The 18,995-nt window shown below is 39.7% G+C and overlaps 1 protein-coding gene across 3 annotated transcripts in view; it reads left to right on the top strand.

Moving 5' to 3' along the window:
- SV2C (synaptic vesicle glycoprotein 2C) overlaps positions 1-18,995 on the top strand; it is a 164,136-nt gene that overhangs the window by 36,378 nt on the left and 108,763 nt on the right. The window contains exon 1 of one of the 3 annotated variants that reach the window (XM_075410750.1): positions 14,847-15,195. The exons of the other annotated variants lie outside the window; for them this stretch is intronic. The gene's annotated coding sequence lies outside the window, so the exon portion shown is untranslated. Of the gene's footprint in view, positions 1-14,846; positions 15,196-18,995 lie in introns of those variants that run through there. 3 annotated transcript variants of the gene reach the window in all.

The raw sequence follows: 18,995 nt of genomic DNA on the forward strand, positions 1-18,995 counted from the left end.
TGGAGGAAGGAGTGTGTGTCCTTGTTCTCAATAGTATGAGAAATCTTAAAGAGAGTATTATGTTGCAGTGAATTTTTGTGAAGAGACAGGTATGATGACATTAAGACGAAGGAAAGAATCGAAGAGGGAGAAAGTAATTCTATTTTCCAGTGCTCTTCAAAATATGGTTGACAGTCATGCGACATAGACCCCTACACAAGGCACACATCAATGCTTCTTTACATGGCCACCGCAGGACTGAGTCCTTGGTATGACCCTTTTTTTACCAAAAGCATTTTAACAGATTTAAGAAAGAAACCTCCATCCAAGTAACTGTTCACAAAGAGACAGCCTCTAATGGCAGAGATTCCTAAGCCATGAATTGCTTCAAGTAGGAAAAAAGTATTGAAAGGAAATACCACCATACATTTGCCTGTTGTATTCCTCACAGAGTCACAGAATGGTTGAGGTTGGAAGGGATCTCTGGACATCATTTAGTCCAACCCCCCTGATATAGCAGGGTTACATAGAGCCCAGGACCATGTTCAGACAGCTTTGCAATATCTCCCAGGATGGAGACTCCACAACCTCTCTGGGCAGCCTGTGCCAGTGCTCAGTTACTCTAGCCATTTTTAATTTAAAAAACTTCAAAAGTTTTTAAACCTTTTTAAAGTTCCGAAATATCCACTTCTGACCACTGCCCAAATTAGTGGGCTAGATTTACCTTTGGTCTGACAGGTACGTAATGGGATTTCTTATGTTTTGTTGCAGAGGTTTTCTTTGCAGGGTAAAGAAAAGGCAAGTTTTTCGCCAACACAAAAGATCTCGTATACAGAGTCTTCCAATCAAAGCACTCCAGAACACTAGAATACATCCTCCATTTCTCATCTGTCAAGCTGCCCCATAACCTCAAATGTCTCTATGATTTAAAATGTCAGCCTTTTCTCTCTTGCATGTGATTTGCCAATCAAATATAGAGCTATTTGGCTTTTGGCTTTTTCAAGCTCACAATTAGCTTATCAGGAATCACATTTTAGAGCAGCTTTTTGGAACAATACAAAACTGTGTTTAATACTGCAATAGTCAGATGCAGATGAAAAAATGGTCTAGACTAATAAGCTGAAACTTCCATGCAGAAATTGTACATACAGTTATACATATAATGAATACTGAGTTACTGTATTTTGATAACTATGTAATACAATTTCACCAGTTAAAACTGATAACAGAGACTACCATTTCCTTTAGCCTTCTAGAATCTTTTTTTTTCATAAATTGTCATCACTGCAGACAAAACCCTGAAATACATGAAACTAACTTCAGTGTAATACTTCAGTAAATTACAGTTCTGATAGTGTTCCAGCTACACAAATGATAGTTTTACTGTAAGCATATAGCAAGTTTGGCAGCTCTCTTAAGTGACCTACATTTTAGAGTTTAGAAATTGACTTTTATTCCTTGTGTGTTCAGCCACAACGCTCCCCCTTTTGACTGTAAGAGATTGTTAGCAAGCAACAACTTTTTCAGCTTTTGTCTTTGTAGAAGCCCATCACAATTCTGTTTTTCATTACTGTAATCACTGCTCAAGGTTTAATAGTAACCAGATGCAGCACTCTGTGATGGATAGCAGCCCCATTTAATCAGTGCTCTTGTAATACTTCGGGTTAATGCATTGTGACTGTACTGCTGTTGCCTAACACTTGAAAGCATGAAATCCAATTGAAGAGTGACTATATGGAGTTGGTAGCTTCTTAACTCATTTAATCTGCCTCTTCTGTATATTCTGCATTACAACTTCTGGCTTTATATACTAGAGTGTAGTTTCTTTCCTTTTTTTTTAACCCATTGAAAAGATTATAAATAACGTGTTTTGCATGGGCTTAGGTCTATGCCAAGCATGAATAAAGGGTGAAGGGTGAGCAGCGGTTTTATGTGGCCTTGAATATTTCTGCGGCTGATGGTGCTGGTGGGAAGACTACAATCTCCTTCAGATTTTCAGTTCTTCTGTAGCTGACTTTGCTTATGTATTATCATAGGTCTTGTCTGATTTAAATAATATTTCTTAAAAGTTATTAGAATGGCACAAGAACAGCCCATTTAGTTCTTGAATTTTGAACTGTGTTTTAAGGCCTGGCAGGTTTCCAGTAGACTGGGATATTATTGCAGTTTCAACATAGGGCCCAGCGATGCTGTTTATACTCTAGTTTTAGGAGTCCTGTGTCAGTGATTTCCCTGGAGTGTTTCACAGTACATCAGACTTCATTATATGGAAGTTTAAAAAGATCAGGCTAAATTTTCTTTTCTAAACTCTTTCTGATCAACATAATTATCATGCAGCTGCTTATATATTGCAATATATTATTTTCATATTACTTTAGGATTAGTTATTCTTCCAGTATTTGCAGTCTGGTATGGTGTTAGAGGTGAGTAAATTTTCACTATTTCATCAAGTATTTTTAAAGCTGAATTAAGTGCTACTAAATTAAAGGTCTTTTTGTATTTGGTTCTGCAAGTGTTAGAGCAAGTAAGGTTGCTGACTGACATGTTCATGAAAGCAGCAAATACTAAGTAAATATTAGAGATTACTGGCAAAAAATAAATTCTGGTTGTATGAGTTCAAATAATCTTCACAGAAACATGACTCTGAATACCTCTAGTCAGTAAGGAAACAGAAAGTGGTTGTGATGCTTGCTCCGTGCACTTTGACTTGCATTTTGAATATCAGCAATGGAAAAATAATTGTGACAAACTCAAGCAATGGAAGACTTGTAGAACATCAAAAATTATGTATAATTAAAACCAACATACTTGTAGTGCCATCAAAAGCTGTAATTCTGTACCTGTCAGCTCATTTGTTCTCAGTCTTCCTTTAAATTATATTTATGTTATCTTCTTGTTTTTTATTTGTGGCATGATTTACGGTTTAATGGTAGGATAGTGAAGCCTTCCAGTAGCTTCTGTGGAGGGCATGGAGTCTCAGTCACTGCTGGTGTTAGATTCATATGCATATTTCACTAGCGAGACAGACATAATTGATTCTGCTCTGTGGTAGGCAAGATCAGATGTCCTCTTGAGGTTCTTCCAGACCAGTTTTACTAGGATTCCAAACTACTACTTGAGTAAGCAACTCATCAGTGTTGTGTCTGAGGAAGGTCTTTATTTGCATGTAGTGACCTTGGATCATTCAATAAATAAATAGCATTAATAAATGATGAAAAAATATTTCAGAAAGTCTGCTTTATTGCAGAAAAAAAATAAAGTTTTTGTAATTAGTTCATCGTGAGCAACCTTGACTGCTGCCTTCTGTGAAACAGTATCAAATTTATACAACTTTTATTAGGAAAAAATAAAGCGTGATGAAAATTTATACTTGTAGTATTCGTCAGGGTACAGTAACTCCATATCAAAGAAAGTAACAGTGAACTGGGGATGTGGGAGCACATGATGTTTACTTCATTCTCAGTCTGCTCTACCAGTGCTAACTGTTAACCAAATTAAAAGAGTGTGACCTTGCTTGTCTCTGTATTTAAGCTCTCAAAATACTTGCCATGACTCTGTCCATTGTGAAATTTAAAAAAGGTCATGTTTTATTTCTAGATTCATATTAAGTAATGCTATATGTTGGTGTCTTTCTGCTGTTCAGTGCCTGCCTCGAAATGAGCATACTTACCGAAGTTCCTACTAAAGCTGCTGCTGTTTCTAAGCACATTAAGTCAAGGCCTTTCAATGTTTAATTGTTTGGTGGTGTCAGTTTTTTAGCATTCAGCACTTTCTGAATGCTGGTCTGCTTTGTGGTATTTCAATAAACCAGTATTTATATTCAATACATGGTGATTCTTTTTAGAATGCCATTGTGATTATTAAAGGTGTTTTATGACTGGACAGAAAGTCTGTGGTTATACATAGTCATATAAACATAAGCAGATTACATTTAGTGAGGACAGAGGAAACAAACACGTTGTATGTGTGCTCAGTGCTTCCAAAGGCTAATATGCGTAGGCTGAGGAGGACGATATTGAGGAGCTGGGAAAGTTCAGACAGAAATATGCCAGTTTGCTGCTAAGCCAATTTGAAAATAAGATCTGTATTTTCAATTTTCATAGAATTATTATTATGCAGATGGTCTGCAGATTGTATGTTGACATTTAAAACGTATGGCATTTTTTTAAACTGTATTATGTATTTATAAATTTATGTTATTCAGAACTCTTCAGAAGTTCAAGTTGGGCAAGATTAGTTAAGCCATTTCTGATTTTCAAGAGTATGAAGTCTCACTGCTTACTCTACAGACATCCTTTAGATGGTATCTTGCGAACTACAGTGCTACATCTTAGCCCACTCCTTTTTTTTTCCAAGAGTGTGAATGTTTCTAATATTTTGAGACCAGAATTTTTCACCTCAACGTGGCACACTAGACTAGCTGAAGTTCTGTAGGGCACAGAGTTTAAAAATTTATGAAGTGTACAAGTGTTTTGACATGAAAAATGCTATACAAAAGCTAGGTATTCGTCATGGGAGGAATACTTTGATGTTCAAGAGGAGTATATTTACTCACTTATTCTCAGTGTCCTCTCAGATATCTGTTAATTTCTTAGACTGACCTGCCAAATAAGTTGTTTCTGGTTAGGGAAAAAAAAAACCCTTTAGAATGAGCTTAATAAATTATGAACAGCTATTATGCTTCCAGTTAGAGTCATGTTACCCAAGATCTGACTTATTCCTAATGAACACAACTGTTTTGACCTAATTAGCTGGGGACACAACAATCTTTTAACAGTTAGGCAAAATGGAGACTCCATACCTCTTGAATATCCAATGATGCTTAGGCTATGTAGTTAATCCTGTGTGGATAATCTCACAACAGATATTTTAATATAGCATGTGCCTGGTCATAGATAAATTTGCTCATTTATGGTAGAATTAAATTAACTTTCTATCCTGTTTTTTTAATAGAATCACAAATACTCTGTTATCCGGACTTAAATATATTTGACTTACAGTATTTAACATTCATGTAGGTATTCGTCTGCCTGTTCTTCCTTAGACCATTTATTCCATATACACAAACTACAACTTTGCTTGAAGGATTTTACTAAATTGCTTTTCTTGTAATGCATATTTTCTACAACTGTGTAAACATCTTTGTGATCCCATTCAGCAATTAAACCAGTACTGTGGCATTAATGTTTGTTTTAAGAGTACCTGTGGATGATGTGCTGTAACTATTAAAACTGAATAGAGCTAGAAAAAATCTGTTCATTGTTCCAGCAAAAGTGTGAATTGGGAACTGGGTTCATTACTTCATGGGTCTTAAAGAGAAACAGAGGAAAAGTAAGGATGATCTATGATCTACATTTAGCTTTAATTTTTTCCCGAATTCTTTGGGTTATTGTTTGTTGCTAAATGCAAGACATATGAGGAAAACAGTCTTCAGAATTACATAACAACAAAAACCAAAGCTGCCAATAGTATAGTAAGACTGAATTTTGTTTGGGTATGTGTGTAGTATGGTGTCTCTACATGTTCTGAAGTGACAACAGTGGCCTTTCATAATCCATCAAACTTTGTCATGGTGCTAGATCATCAGCAATCTGTGAAGAAGGAATGTAATAGTTATATCCAAGGCTAGTAGAGCTTGTTAGGGCCGTGCGAAACAATGAGAATTTGGCCTCAAGTATTTTCTTTTATACAGCCCATTCCTTATGGTATGTCTCAATCATTACTGTACCTTCACTTCCTTAACATGCTCAAGTAGGGAAGTGCTATAGTCTTCATTTTGGAGATATAAAGCTGATGATGAAGCAGATGAAGACTTACCTGTCAGATATCACAGGGTAATTTGTGGGCAGAGTAATTTGTAATGTTTTTCTGTAACTGGATTATGGACTTCAGTTCCGCAATTATGTGTCTTGCAGCCTGCCCTGTCCACATAACATCAGCTTGCCCTATTCATTATGCAGAAATACAGCTCAAAGAGATGTTACCCAACTCTTGGTGTTTAGGATTCTCAGGGGCTTGAGCATGTCCTTCACACTAACCTGAAATGGTCAGTTTAAGGGCTGCTAACATTAAAATCTGAGTTAGTGGAAAGAAGTCTCCCTTCACTGTCATAACCATTGCCCATTTGACAAGCAATAAGTAGCAGAGAGACAGCTGCTGCCAAGGTTGAGGAAACACATTATAAAAAGGCATCTAGAAGTATCAGAGATTAATATAGTTTATATACATGAGACCTCAGTGATAGCTGTCTATGAAACTGGGTGTGTTAGATAGCAGTGTTCTAGCAGAAGTCCGGCTGGCTGTGATTTTTTTCTAAATTCTTCAAGATACACTTCTTTTTATTTTCTTCATTTTTAGTCCAGAAATCATGCCTGGTGCTTTTTGTTCTGAAAAAGATATTCCGTGGCTGTTTCCAAGTCTTCCCCTTTGGCTTCTTTTCTTTGAATTCAACTTTACTCTGAAAAGTTCAGAAAAAGTGCAACCAAAATTAGATTTTTAATAGGAGAGATTCTTTTAAATATGCTTATTAATTTTAATTACATGTATTTCTATCTGTTAAGTTTTCGAATTCTATAGTATTTTGAAAGCCATTAGTGATCCTTTTTTCTGGTTTTGTTTCTTGTCTCCAGTTTCTAAACAGGGTATGTTTAGAAAAAAAAGGTCACTTTTACAAAACAAACAGTTGGGATATTTTCATCATTAATGAGCTAATGTTGTACTTGCAATTACATCATTCCCAGTACTTTACAATGCCTTACTAATTACAGCTTTTTCCCTTTTGCATTGGTATATTGATTGTTTCTTCACAACTCTCTAGATTTCTGCCAGTAATGCCAGCTGCTCCTTTGAACTTCTACTATGCAAAGAACTTGTATTTCCCGTGAAATGTCAAGAAATGCAATTAACCTTGCTTTGACCTTTTTGCCTCCTTGATTATACTGCTTTGGATTCTGTATATAACAAATGTTTGTCTTTCACATTGTACACACAGCTTGAAATACTGAGAATAAGCCTCAACACAAATAGAATATATATCAGGTTATACATTGACATGTATGTGTGTGTGTACATGTTTGTATAGATATAATATACATAAATATATATGTCAGTATTTATATGCATGTGTACATAATATAATGAACATAAAGGTGATGTGTATCACATATATAAAAACTGCAAATATATTAGTAGTGTCTGTTATTAGAGGGAAACATGCTGTGGAAATTTCTCCCCAAGGACTCCATGTCTGTTACTGTGCAAATATTTTTTCACTTAAACACATATCCTAAACTGGCCAAGTAGATCATAAGTAAGCAGTGCATTACAAAAGGTAAGGGTATGCGTAGTGTGCAGTAGGTCAGCAGAAACCCCACTTTCCTAGTAGAAGTGGGAATTAGGTGCCAGGGACCTGAATGTACCCTCCCTTCTCGGGGATTTGACTGCTTGGGCTCAGGACCAGCCTTGGTGGTGCAGCAGCCTGGCCTTGCATTCAGGAGCTGTCTGGAAAACACTGTGTGAGAAGAAGCTGTGAGAAGTGAGACCCTGTCTCCCTTTACTTGGGAATTTCTTTTAAGCACCAAGCCTTTGCTTGCAGTCTCCAACGTAGCTACGCAGCAGCTGTGCCCATTCCTGGCCATGTGCCTCCCTGACACCAGCCCTGACTGCTGACCTGCCTTCATCCCTGACCTGCCTTGTGTCTATAGACTTGTCTGGCTGTGGCTGGTCTTGTTTACTGTTTGCAGACCTTATCCTGTCACTGACTTGCTGAGCCTCCTTCCTGGCTTGACCCTGGACCTGCCCTGTGGATGTGGACATGTCTGAGGATCGGGATTCTTAGCTGAACCTTGCTACTGTCACTGGGCCTGTCCTGCTCGCCTTGTTCAGATGTTATGAGCCTGTATTCCTTGTCACTGCCTCTGCCTGCCTTACTGTCACATTTAGCTCTCAGTTTGCCTTGCTGAGCAGCTTGCTTCTGCTACCTCCTGACATTAGGAATAAACTTTTTTTTTTAAAATCCAGATCTAATCACAGACATAATTTATCTTCATTTGGATTTATGGGTGCTCAAGCTGATGATTAGATTCCTCAAAGCATTTCAAGTTGGGCATCCAAATGTGGGAAATCACATTTAGACCAAGTTCTAGCCCTTAATATATCTGGAGCTCCTTATGTATCTAAACCATTCTAATAAATTCATGGCAAGGCATAAATCCGGTAGCTAGAGGCAGAATTTATCAGACACCCATTTTGCAAGTACAGAAGATATAGGTGAACATCGTTTTACTTAACGGTAACTTCATCCCCAAAAGGTTCAGCGATCCCCATCTTCTAACAGTGGTTGTCTCCATGTACACAGGCAATGAGTTTCTGAATGGATACTCATTCATCACATGTCTGCCAACATACTCAGTGCTGGTCAACAGCTCCTCCACCTCAGAGTCAGAGAATTTCAGACAGTTATTTTTAGTGTCCTGGGAAATAACATTTGGCACTAAATAAACTCTTATTATTTTCTACCTCTCTCTCTCTCTGACATCATCGCAGTTCCCGATACGTTACTGGAACAAAACAACCAATGGATGATTGTCTCTGTGGGCTTTCTGGAAGAAATGGTTGACTTGGAAGGTTGTGAGAATGAAATTAGTATTGAGTACATTGCATGTGGAGAGTACATGTGGAGACAAGTAGATGGAGCTGTAATAACTGAGGCAGCTGGGACAATACTTTTTATGGTGTTGCTCCTAGCAACAAAATTCTCAATTTGGACATTGTGGTCATTATGTGTATTCAGAAAAATATCATTAGATTAAGAAAACTGAATCGTCTCTTCCTGTCATCTCCTTCGTCATGTACTACTGCATTTTATGTATGTGATTTGTGGCAAAAATAAAATTAGCTCAATAATTTATAAATTGATGAGTGGGAGAGAAGATCAACTGCACCTGCATATCTCTATAAAAACAGTGATTAAATGAAATAAAATCCTTGGCTTGTTTATGAAACAGCACAAGTCAGAAATCTTTGAGGAGAATATATTGTATAATGGTACTTTTTGTCCAAACTTTTATTATTTTACATCAGCATTTTGATGTTCTTTTAAAAAATAGAGACCTATGTAAAATTCTAATGCTCCATTACAACTTCATCAGTTTTGGTTATAAAACTGTGCTACCCTAAAGGTAAAATAATTTTTACTTCAGGTGAGCTTTTTATACAAGTTCTCCCTTTCTGGGAACTAAGCATTCATAGTATTAAAAATAATATAAGAGAAAGAAAATTATTTAAAGAGATGGAAAGTACAATTGGAAAAATTATTCAAGGCAAATGTTAAATAAAGGATATTGCCCAGAAATAGAATAATCTTAAGATATTTATTGTGAATTTTACAATAAAGTTAATTATCTGACATTGGAAAAGACTTACTGAGCATTTTTAGATTTGTTTTGCAAGTTTTTTGACTAGGCATAGTTTCATAATTTAGATATGAGAAGACATCATTAGGGGAGGAAGAATGAAAAATAAACTTCCTTTGGAAACACCAGTGTGAAGTATCTAGTCATGCTGGTGAGTTGTTAGTTAAGTATTTACTTACACCTCACTTACGTGAATGACTGGTCAATGGGAGAAACAGGGTATTTCAAGTCTGGCTTTTAAAGATTACGTGGTTATTGTGGGCTTGTGAGTTTTTGTGAATCATCAAAGTCATGAGGAAAGGAGAGGGAAAGGGAGAGGGAGAGGGAGAGGAACTGATAAGTTCCTGAAGCACCAAATATTCACTAAATAATTTGCCTTCTGATACGGATTAGTCTGCCCAAATGAAAATACTTCCAGAAATGCAATCCCACAAGAGCCTTTTACATGTGGATTTATCAAAGGTTCAAAATCTGTCAAGATGTCTCAGAAGATATAACAGAAAAGAAGCTGGTCCAGGTTTGAAAGTCCTTTGTGCTCAGAGTGTTAAAAAATAAGGAAAGACTGCTGGAGTTACTGAGCTGATTAGAACAATTCCAGGAAAATCAGATTCTTTCCATTAACTTAATCCAGAATGAGCAATCACTGTGCAAAGCAAACTTGATGTGTTTAATGATGTTTATTTTCTTCCACTTCTTACAAAATAGTTTATTGTAGCCCACAGTGAATCATCCATTTGCACTGCTGTGTATTTTGTATAATGTTAACTCCTGTTACTGTTTTATCTTCAGAATTTGAGTTTCTTATGGCTTGATTATGGTCTCTGATCAGATTACACTTGCCTTTGAAGAATGGAGCAATATATGTGTCGTGGTTTAGACCCAGCCAGCAACAAAGGACACGTGGTCACTCTATCACCCCTCCCCCCATGGAGGTGGGGAGGAAAATTTGAAAAAAAAGGCACAACTCGTGGGTTGGGATAAGGGCAGTTTAACAGAACAGTGAAGGAAGCGAACAGTAACAATGACAATACTGATACAAAGAACATACAAAAAGAAGGGAATACACAGAGCAACTCTCTCACTGCCTGATGCCCAGCATGCTCCTAAGCAACGATTACCCTCCCCCTGACCAGCTGCCCTACTCAGCACCGAGCATGACAGCACATAGCATCGAATATGGCATCGAATACCCTGTTTGTTTGGGCAGTTTGGGTCAGCCATCCAAGCTGTGTCCCCTCCTGGCTTCTTGTGAAAATTACCCCTATCCCAGCCAAACCCGGGACAATACGCAATGAAAAGAACCCCAAAGTCTTCTGTGGAATTTCTCTCTATCTCCAGATTAATTTGTTTTCTCTTAGAATTTCAGTAGGACAAATATACTTGTTTCACTTGCTTATTTGGAAAAAATCAGAAAGGAAACAATTAAAAAGTAGCACTGTTCAAATGTAGCCCATTAAACTTGTTATTTTTTTCCACACTCTTTGTGAAACTAGCACACCAACTCATGTTTCAGCTGTGTGATATGTTCCAGCTTCATACCACAAACAAAGCTGGCAAGTCTCTTCAGATGCTCATACAGACTGTAGGGAAGCTTCAGTCAAGTTTTGATTTACATAGCTTTTCATTATTCCATAATATGTATGCAGGATTCAATGCTCTGGGGCATCATATGCATGATTGAGATACCTGCAGGAAGGCTGTGGATTCATGGTTGCATCATTGGATTATTTATATGATTTGTTTACAGATTTTAGATTATAAAAGATGCTCTTGAGGATATTTTTCATTTAAAAGATGATCTTGGTATAATTTCATTGTGTCTTCGTGCCATTTATCTAGTTCCAGAGAATACACTTCAGAGAATGCAGGTGGAAATATGTAGCTGTGAAAATATGGGTTCATTTCACAGCCTCTAGATACTTGAGCATTGGCTGTCAGGAATATGAAAAGGCATGTTACAATTATTCTTTAGATGGGAACATGGCATAATCTATATGCCACATTATAGGTGAAATCTTTAAAACAGGCTTGCACCAATCATGTCACAAAAGAAATAGGTTTTTTTTTTTGTTTATTTGTTTAAAAAAGCAGGCATGTTTGAGAAATGCAATGCTAAAGATACTCAGGGTGAGATACTTAATATAATCTATTAACAAGGCAAGTTACATTCTAGCAGGTTTTGCTATTCTGGATCATATCACTGTGCACATGGAAGAGATTGTTTGCGTAATACACATTGAACTGTATTTATCAACTTTAAAGTTCATCTGCCATTTTGTTAATCAACGACTGAAAATCATGAGATATTTTGTATTTGTTGCAGTCCTCTGCACTGGCACTCTTAACTGTGGGTTAAGTTCATGTCTGACTTCTTTGGTAAGTAACTTTTCTTTCTAGTACCTGCATGCCATCAAGTACTTGCAGGGTTGAATCCATGATAAAGGTGCAACTTCTACAAAGGGAACCTATAGTATGGCGTAAGATCCTGGTTCTGTGAAACATTTAACTTTGGCTTAAAGGGAAATACTATAAATCCTTGCTGGCTGCTATTTTCAGTTATGGTTCTGTAGCCAGATACTACTGTATTTATACAATGAAAAGGAAATAGTGGAGAAACAAAGCTAATGTCTCACAGAGAAACAATTAAGGTGCAAGTTAAAATAAATAACAAGAACAATAACAAAATTCCAGACACAATCCTACAGTATTTTATCACACGCATTTATTTGTCCTGTACTTTTAAAACCAGGAATGGAATGAATAATTTAGTAGGATCAAGGGATCTGCGTTTTAAATTCATTTAGAAAGTGATGATACCAAGGTTTTGTTGGTTTTCCATCCAGCTAGAAATGACATTTTTGGTTTTGTCCTGTTGATGGGGGGATGCAGTGCGTACATGATCATATTCCAGGATCATTCGCTAGCGAAAATACTTGTGGTTTTTGGTCTGTGATAGCTGTAAATGAATTTGCCCAGATGTGTCAGATAGCCTCTACAGAAAACTGACAGAGCAGCAGGTGTCATGAGCTGAAATGAATGCATATGAAGAATAAATTTTATTTCTGATACAAAGGCTTACTCTTGAGAGTAAATTTCAGGAAGGTGTAAGCCATCAGATCCGGGAGCAGTGAAGACAGAGGTAGTCTATGTAAAACCTGAGAGGCATTATTTCCATCTGAGTTGCCTGTGTGCAGGCAATCCGCCTCAGGTTGTGTTTCGTGGTGTTAGGAATGACACCTGCTTCCTGCCAGCTGCAGTGGGGTTGTTTTGGGGGAAGGAATTTTCTCCTGTCGTACAAATACTTCTTGTGGATGGAAAACAGCAAGAAGGCACTATGCAGTTTTACTTAAGTGGTGCTTCATATTCCTGCAGCAACCTTTCTGAGCTGGCACAATTGGCTCTACAAGGGTGCTGCAGCTTCAGGATCGGCTTAACTCAGCCGAACTGAGACAAGTGAGTCAGTCACTGGTGTGACTGAAAACCCATCAGGCTTTGGCATACTTTCCCTTGGTTTCCAGGCTTATTCTTCTGTCAGATCTACTCACTAACCCATCTTACCCTGAAACCATGAAAACAATAAAGCTAAGGAAGTGGCAGGGCATGCAGACAAGTGGAAGAACCATTCTCTGCATAGCAACACAGCGTTCCTTTGGTTTAACCTGACCATGACGCTGCACACTTTTTACTCCTGTAGGTGAAATTCTTTGTTTTATCCTTTAGTCTATCTGCAAAATGCTGAGAAACCTATCATATGACCCTCCCTCTCTCTAATGTGGTAGGTGAGGTGGAAGGTGGCTGCTGTAGTGGCCCTTTCTCTGTGGAATCTGAAGGTAAAGTTAAAGAAAATCTTGAGTCTGTCTGGAGTGCTTTTATCACATGGATTTATTTTCTTAGCATTTTAGTCCTATATATTCAAAACCTAAATGTAGTGGTGGTTTTTCTTTCAGAGTTAGTTACTATATTTGCTGAAGAACTCACAAAGAGATGTCTTCTGTCTGAATCTTTTTTTTTTGAGTAAAATACAGTGGGGCTACTTTAACGTGTATTTTACATACAGAAATGTTCTTATTAGATAGTCAACAGTAAATGAATGGCCATCACTCTTGTTTGTGTAGCACAAATAGCCTTTTCTTTTGTTGCCATAGGAAAATTTTGGAATCTTAATTTTTCTTGTATATTACACACGGCAAGTTTAGTTTATTAACAAGGAGGTGCTGTTTCCTAATACCAGGAACAATTTTCTAACGCCAGGATTACAAAAAAGGGACAGAAAAGTAGGAGGCATGTCTTTTCTGTTTCTCTGCTTGCGTTTCACACTTGACAGCACTCCATGCATAGTTCATTCAGCTTTTTCCCCGGGTAGTCAATCAATAAGCCAGTTTCCTTTGCTGTTTGAGTCTTTCGCACAACAACAGAGGAAAGGAAAAGCATTTCAGAGTGTAGGAAAACATGTATATAAGCTCACAAATATTTGCAGGAAAGGCAGACAAATGATCAGAAATTACAGCTCAATAGAAGTTACACGCTAGGTGTGTGCGGAGCATGAGGCGGGGATGCTGGTGGTATCTGCCAATTACCCTACCTTCCTGCTATAAGCATAATTCATGGATTAACACATTTTGGAGAGGTAAACCCAGGTCCCATGTTTGTTAATAAAAGCAGTGGAATATTTGCTGATTTTTAAAAGTAGTTTTGATGTGGAGTCCTACCTGCTCGCTTCATTTTCGCTCATGACTTCTCTGTGGTGATATCGCTCTGTTTGCCAGTGCAATGCTGTGTAAATGTATATAATCATAAAGGAGGAACTGTCTACATGTTCTTTGTTCTACGGTGGTTATTAACACCTAGTACAACAAAGTTACGGTATCAGTTTCTGTCCTTGATGCCACTACATTAAAAATATTGGTGATAATGGTAATAAGCATAATAACCTGCTACTGTTCATAGAACGCGACTCCGAAAAAAGACTTCAGAAGGTCATCTAGTTTGTCCACTTGTCCCAGGACAAACCCATCGTCTTTAAACATATGTTTTTCTGATGTTCCCTTTAAAGCCATGGACGATGCGGATTCCACCATCACTCAAGGCGATCCGTTCTAACGCTTCGCTCTTCTAGTCAAGATTTTTCCCACTCGGGAAAGTGAATGTCTCTCGTGGGACTGCCTGCGCCAACTTCACTTCTCTCCCTGGCCTTCCCTTGCCGCCTTTGCGTGCGGGGTGCCGGCAGCTCCGCGCTGCCGCCGCAAGGCCATCACGGCCCGCGGTGAGGAGGCGGGGTGCGGAGTCTCTGGGTGGCCGCGGGGCCTGTTGCGGCCCCTCCCGAAACGAGCCCCTGCGCCCGCTCCCTGCGCCAGGCGCTCCCGCCTGAAGCACCGCGCGCGCGCGGGTGTCACCGTCGCGGGTTTTCCCCGCCACCGGGAAACAGGGGCTTGTTCATTTCGCAAAGACTTCCCAGCCCCGCACGGCTCGGGCCGCTGCCCGCGGCTTGGATCGCCCGCCCCGCACTCCCACGCTTGCGGCTGCTGACGGCGCCGGCCGCCGCCCGCGCCGCGCCTCCATCTCCTCGTCCTCGTCCTCGTCCTCGTCCTCGTCCTCCTCCTCGTCCTCCTCCTCCTCCTCCTCCTCCTCCTCCTCCTCCTCCGCGCCTCGCCCGCTCCCCCGCTCTCTCCCCGGCACTGCAGCAGAGGCTCCACCGCAGCGCGAAGCCCAGGCAGCCGCTCCGGCCCGGCCCTCCCCTCCGCGGGGCTCGGCGGCCCCGCCGGGAGGCTCCGCCAGCCGGGAAGCCCCGCGGCCCGCCCCCCCGGTAAGCGATGCTCCGGGCGGCCGCGGCGGCTCCCGGGCAACTTTTCCCCGTCGGGTTTGTGGTTTTTTGCATGCTTGCGGCGGAGGAGGACTTCAGCTTCGCCGCGGGACTCGCGGGGGCCTGGCTGGCCGGAGAGCGGGGGGAGCTCTCCGCGGGGCCAACCGAGCGCTGCCGGGGGCGCGGGGTCTTCGCTCGGCTGCTGCTCTCCCCAGCTCTGCCCAGGGCTCGCTCTTTCGCACGGACGGAGCAGGTCGCACAGATTCGAGCTGGTGTGAGCGTCTGATCTCCGCCTTTGAAGCCGACTGGCGTATTAAGGCTGGCAGAACTTTTGCTTGCTAGGGGAGCGAACACCGGGGTGTTGAGGTTCGCAGACTCCAGATGCTTGAAGGAAACAAGCTTGCAGATGTCCTGACGGTAAGGCTGGTGAAGAAAATCAAAGATGCAGCAAGGCTGTCGGGATTCCAGCTCCTTAGGGAACCGATACTTTCTAACGTGTTTAGAAGAGAGCAGGCAGGGTTTCAGACCCTGCAACAGAAAAGGAAAAAAAGGAAAGGAAAAAAAAGGGAAAGAAAAAAAGGGAAAGAAAAAAAAGGAAAGAAAAAGGAAAGGAAAGCGGAAAGGAAAAAGGAAAGAAGGAAAGGAAAAAGGAAAGAAAAAAGGAAAGGGAAAAAAGGAAAAGGGAAAGAAAAAAGGAAAGGGAAAAAGGAAAGAAAAAAGGAAGGAAAAAAGGAAAGAAAAAAGGAAAGGAAAAAAGGAAAGAAAAAAGGAAAGGAAAAAGGAAAGAAAAAAATGAAAGAATAAAGGAAAGAAAAAAGGAAGAAGAAAAGAAAAAAGGAAAAAGGAATGAAAAAGGAAGAAGGAAAGAAAAAAGGAAAGAAAAAAGGAAAGGAAAAAGGAAAGAAAAAAGGAAGAAGGAAAGAAAAAAGGAAAGGAAAAAGGAAAGAAAAAAGGAAGAAGGAAAGAAAAAAAGGAAAGAAAAAAGAAAAGGAAAAAGGAAAGGAAAAAAAGGAAAGGAAAAAGGAAAGGAAAAAGGAAAGGGGAAAAAAAGGGAAAGAAAAAAGTAAACTGTTTAAGTGTTTTTGAAACCTATATTGCATTTATCACTGTAAGTTGCCTTCGGGGATCATAACTCACAATGACTATGTTGGGAGAGGAGTTTAGCATTTGTGACCCATAATGGGGAGGGGGGACTCCCCTACAGCTTCAGGAAAGGACTTTTCCAAAACACACTGAGTTACTGCTTTCCTGGCGCTTTGGCTATTTAGAACCCAAGATGCCTCCGGCAGTATGTGGGGAAGGGAGCATGGAGAAGTCACAGTGGGGAAAATTATAGTTCAGGTCCTGGGGTTAGGAAGAGCCATGGGATGGTGAGTTTTTTTGAGGCGACCCCCATCTAATTTAGAGACAGTTGCAGGGCAAAAGAGACTGAGTGATGCAAAGAGGCAGAGGAGCTGGTCTGGAAGTCCTGAGTGGAGGAAGGACACCCCAGGGACCTGAGGGACAGGAGACATGGGGGTAATTGAGTATGGAGGTCACTGATGAGTCTTTGGAGCCTAATCCTGCAGAGCACTGTGGGCGCAGTGTGAGTGGGGGGCAAGGGTGGCAGCTGAGTCATGCTGGCTTTGGCAGCCACGGCACATCCGTGCAGAAAGGGGGGGGGGGGGGGCAAGGAGAGAAGGAAGAGATGAGGAAGAAGGATAGAAAGATAGGCAGGGAGGAGGGAGATCATCTCATTGAAAGATGCTGAGATCATCCAGAGGCTCCTCCGTGATTGATAGTATCCTGCTTTCCTTCCCGTAAAAGGTTAGGAGGCTGATGAGTGTATCTCTGATGGGGAGGGGGGCAGATTGCAGAGGTTAGTACAACGCAAGGGAAACCTACTCAGACAAATGCAGTTGGTACTGCTGGTACTTGGGCTCCATTGCACTGCAGTGCAGGGAGCTTGCAGCAACTTCTGCCTTAGGAGAGAGAGGGAGAAGCTGAGTTGATCTGTAGAGGTGGCACAAACTATGCCAGAAATTACTGCTGTGCGAGGGAATTGCAGATAGAATTGGAAGCAGAGCTGTAAGGACAGGTTGGATGGAACTTCCTGATGAGTTCATAGTTAACGACAAAGGATTTTAGGAAAAAGCCCAACACCTGAACCAAAAAAAGTTCACTGATTAGAATAATTATAAAGGATATACTAATGTTGGAAGTGGTTTTCCTCCGAGTTCCCTAAGGAAAGAACCCTGTTTTAATTATACCGTATGTCCTCCTGAATTATTGTATTTTTACAATGGATCTTCTTTTCATGGATTGAGGTCCCTGTGGAAATGAAAACTACCATTGTGCTGTTTTGTGTGGTATTCATAGTTTTCCCTGTAAGTAAACATTTACTCAGCGTTTTCGTAGAGAACAAGGCAACATGGTAAACCAGAGACCCCATTCCTTCTCTCTCACCTAGCCATTTTCTGCAGTTTCACTGAATGATAACATGCATTAAATGTTACTGGTTTTATGCTTATTTTTTTATTTTTAATCTGTTTCCGTAATGTGACAGTGAGAGGCATTGCTTTTCTGTAGTCCAAAGAAATGCAGAATTCACTAATATGCAGTCACAGTGAGTTCCAAGTGGACTTTTATTTGTATTTAGAGGAAAGTTTGCATAGGCCAAATATTGACAAAAAGGCAGTCTGTCAAAATTATTGACACGTATAGAGCCTCCTAACAGCTTCAAATATTACTGGAAGAAAAAGAAGAAACAACCGCTTAATACCTGTATTTCTGAAGCTGTATTCCTACTGCTTACTGAAATAAAAATGACCCTGAATATCAGAGTACAGTCTGGACATAGTCTTTCTCTGATAGCAACTTGATATAAAATCACATGTGATGGCATTCTGGAAACGTAGATTTGTATTTGGCCAAATGACATCACACCAAGTGTTTTCTACTGATTTTATATATATGAGAAATCTAATTAATTTTTAATAATAGTAAAGCAAAAATGTTAGCTTTTTTCTCAGTTCTGAGCAACCTGCAGGAAAGATGTTTGCAACAAGGGAAAATCACATGAAGTGATTTATGCTCAGTTATCTTTGCAAAACATGGTGTTACCTCGGGTGACAATGTGAAACCGATAATCGAGTTTATATGTACCTGAGTGTATAAGCTTGTATAAGTTGCTAGCAGTAACGGCAGATTTCAAATTAATTTTCTTAAATTATGTGTTTCAAAGCACAGAGGACAAATGTTTATCCGCAGTGGTCCTGATCATCCCATTAAAATCAGTGTGAATTGTACTGTAGATTTCAATGGGAACCAGAATGACTCCAGCTATATGATTATGTAGGGTTTTTTGTATGAAAATAATATTCATGAAGATATTCCACTTAGTCATATAAAAGTTGTTTCAGTGTCATGGGCAGATCACTTGGACTGTATGTTGCAGTGAATATTTGCAACCCATATGCATCACAGGATGCATATCAATGCTTGTTTAAACAAAAGCTCATCAATTAGATTAAATGTGTTTGCAAACCTGTTATAGGGAACCCACAGCTGCTGTCACCGCTTTCCTATTATGTAGTGCGTAACATTTTCCTCTTGAAACAGAATGCAGTCTTTTATAAAATAGTTCAGACGACTGGATTTAGAGCTTGTCTTCTTTAAAGTGTTTGTAAGCAGTAAAATGGAAAAATTAATTGAAAGTATGCTCAAAGTGTTGACACAAAAGGTAGTTCAATTTTTCTTTTAAATTAACAAACACTTTCAGTTTTAAGATAAATGTGATGTATTCTCCAGTAACTACGTTAAAA

The sequence above is a fragment of the Opisthocomus hoazin genome, chromosome Z (genome assembly GCF_030867145.1).
Source record: "Opisthocomus hoazin isolate bOpiHoa1 chromosome Z, bOpiHoa1.hap1, whole genome shotgun sequence".
Taxonomy (NCBI): domain Eukaryota; kingdom Metazoa; phylum Chordata; class Aves; order Opisthocomiformes; family Opisthocomidae; genus Opisthocomus; species Opisthocomus hoazin.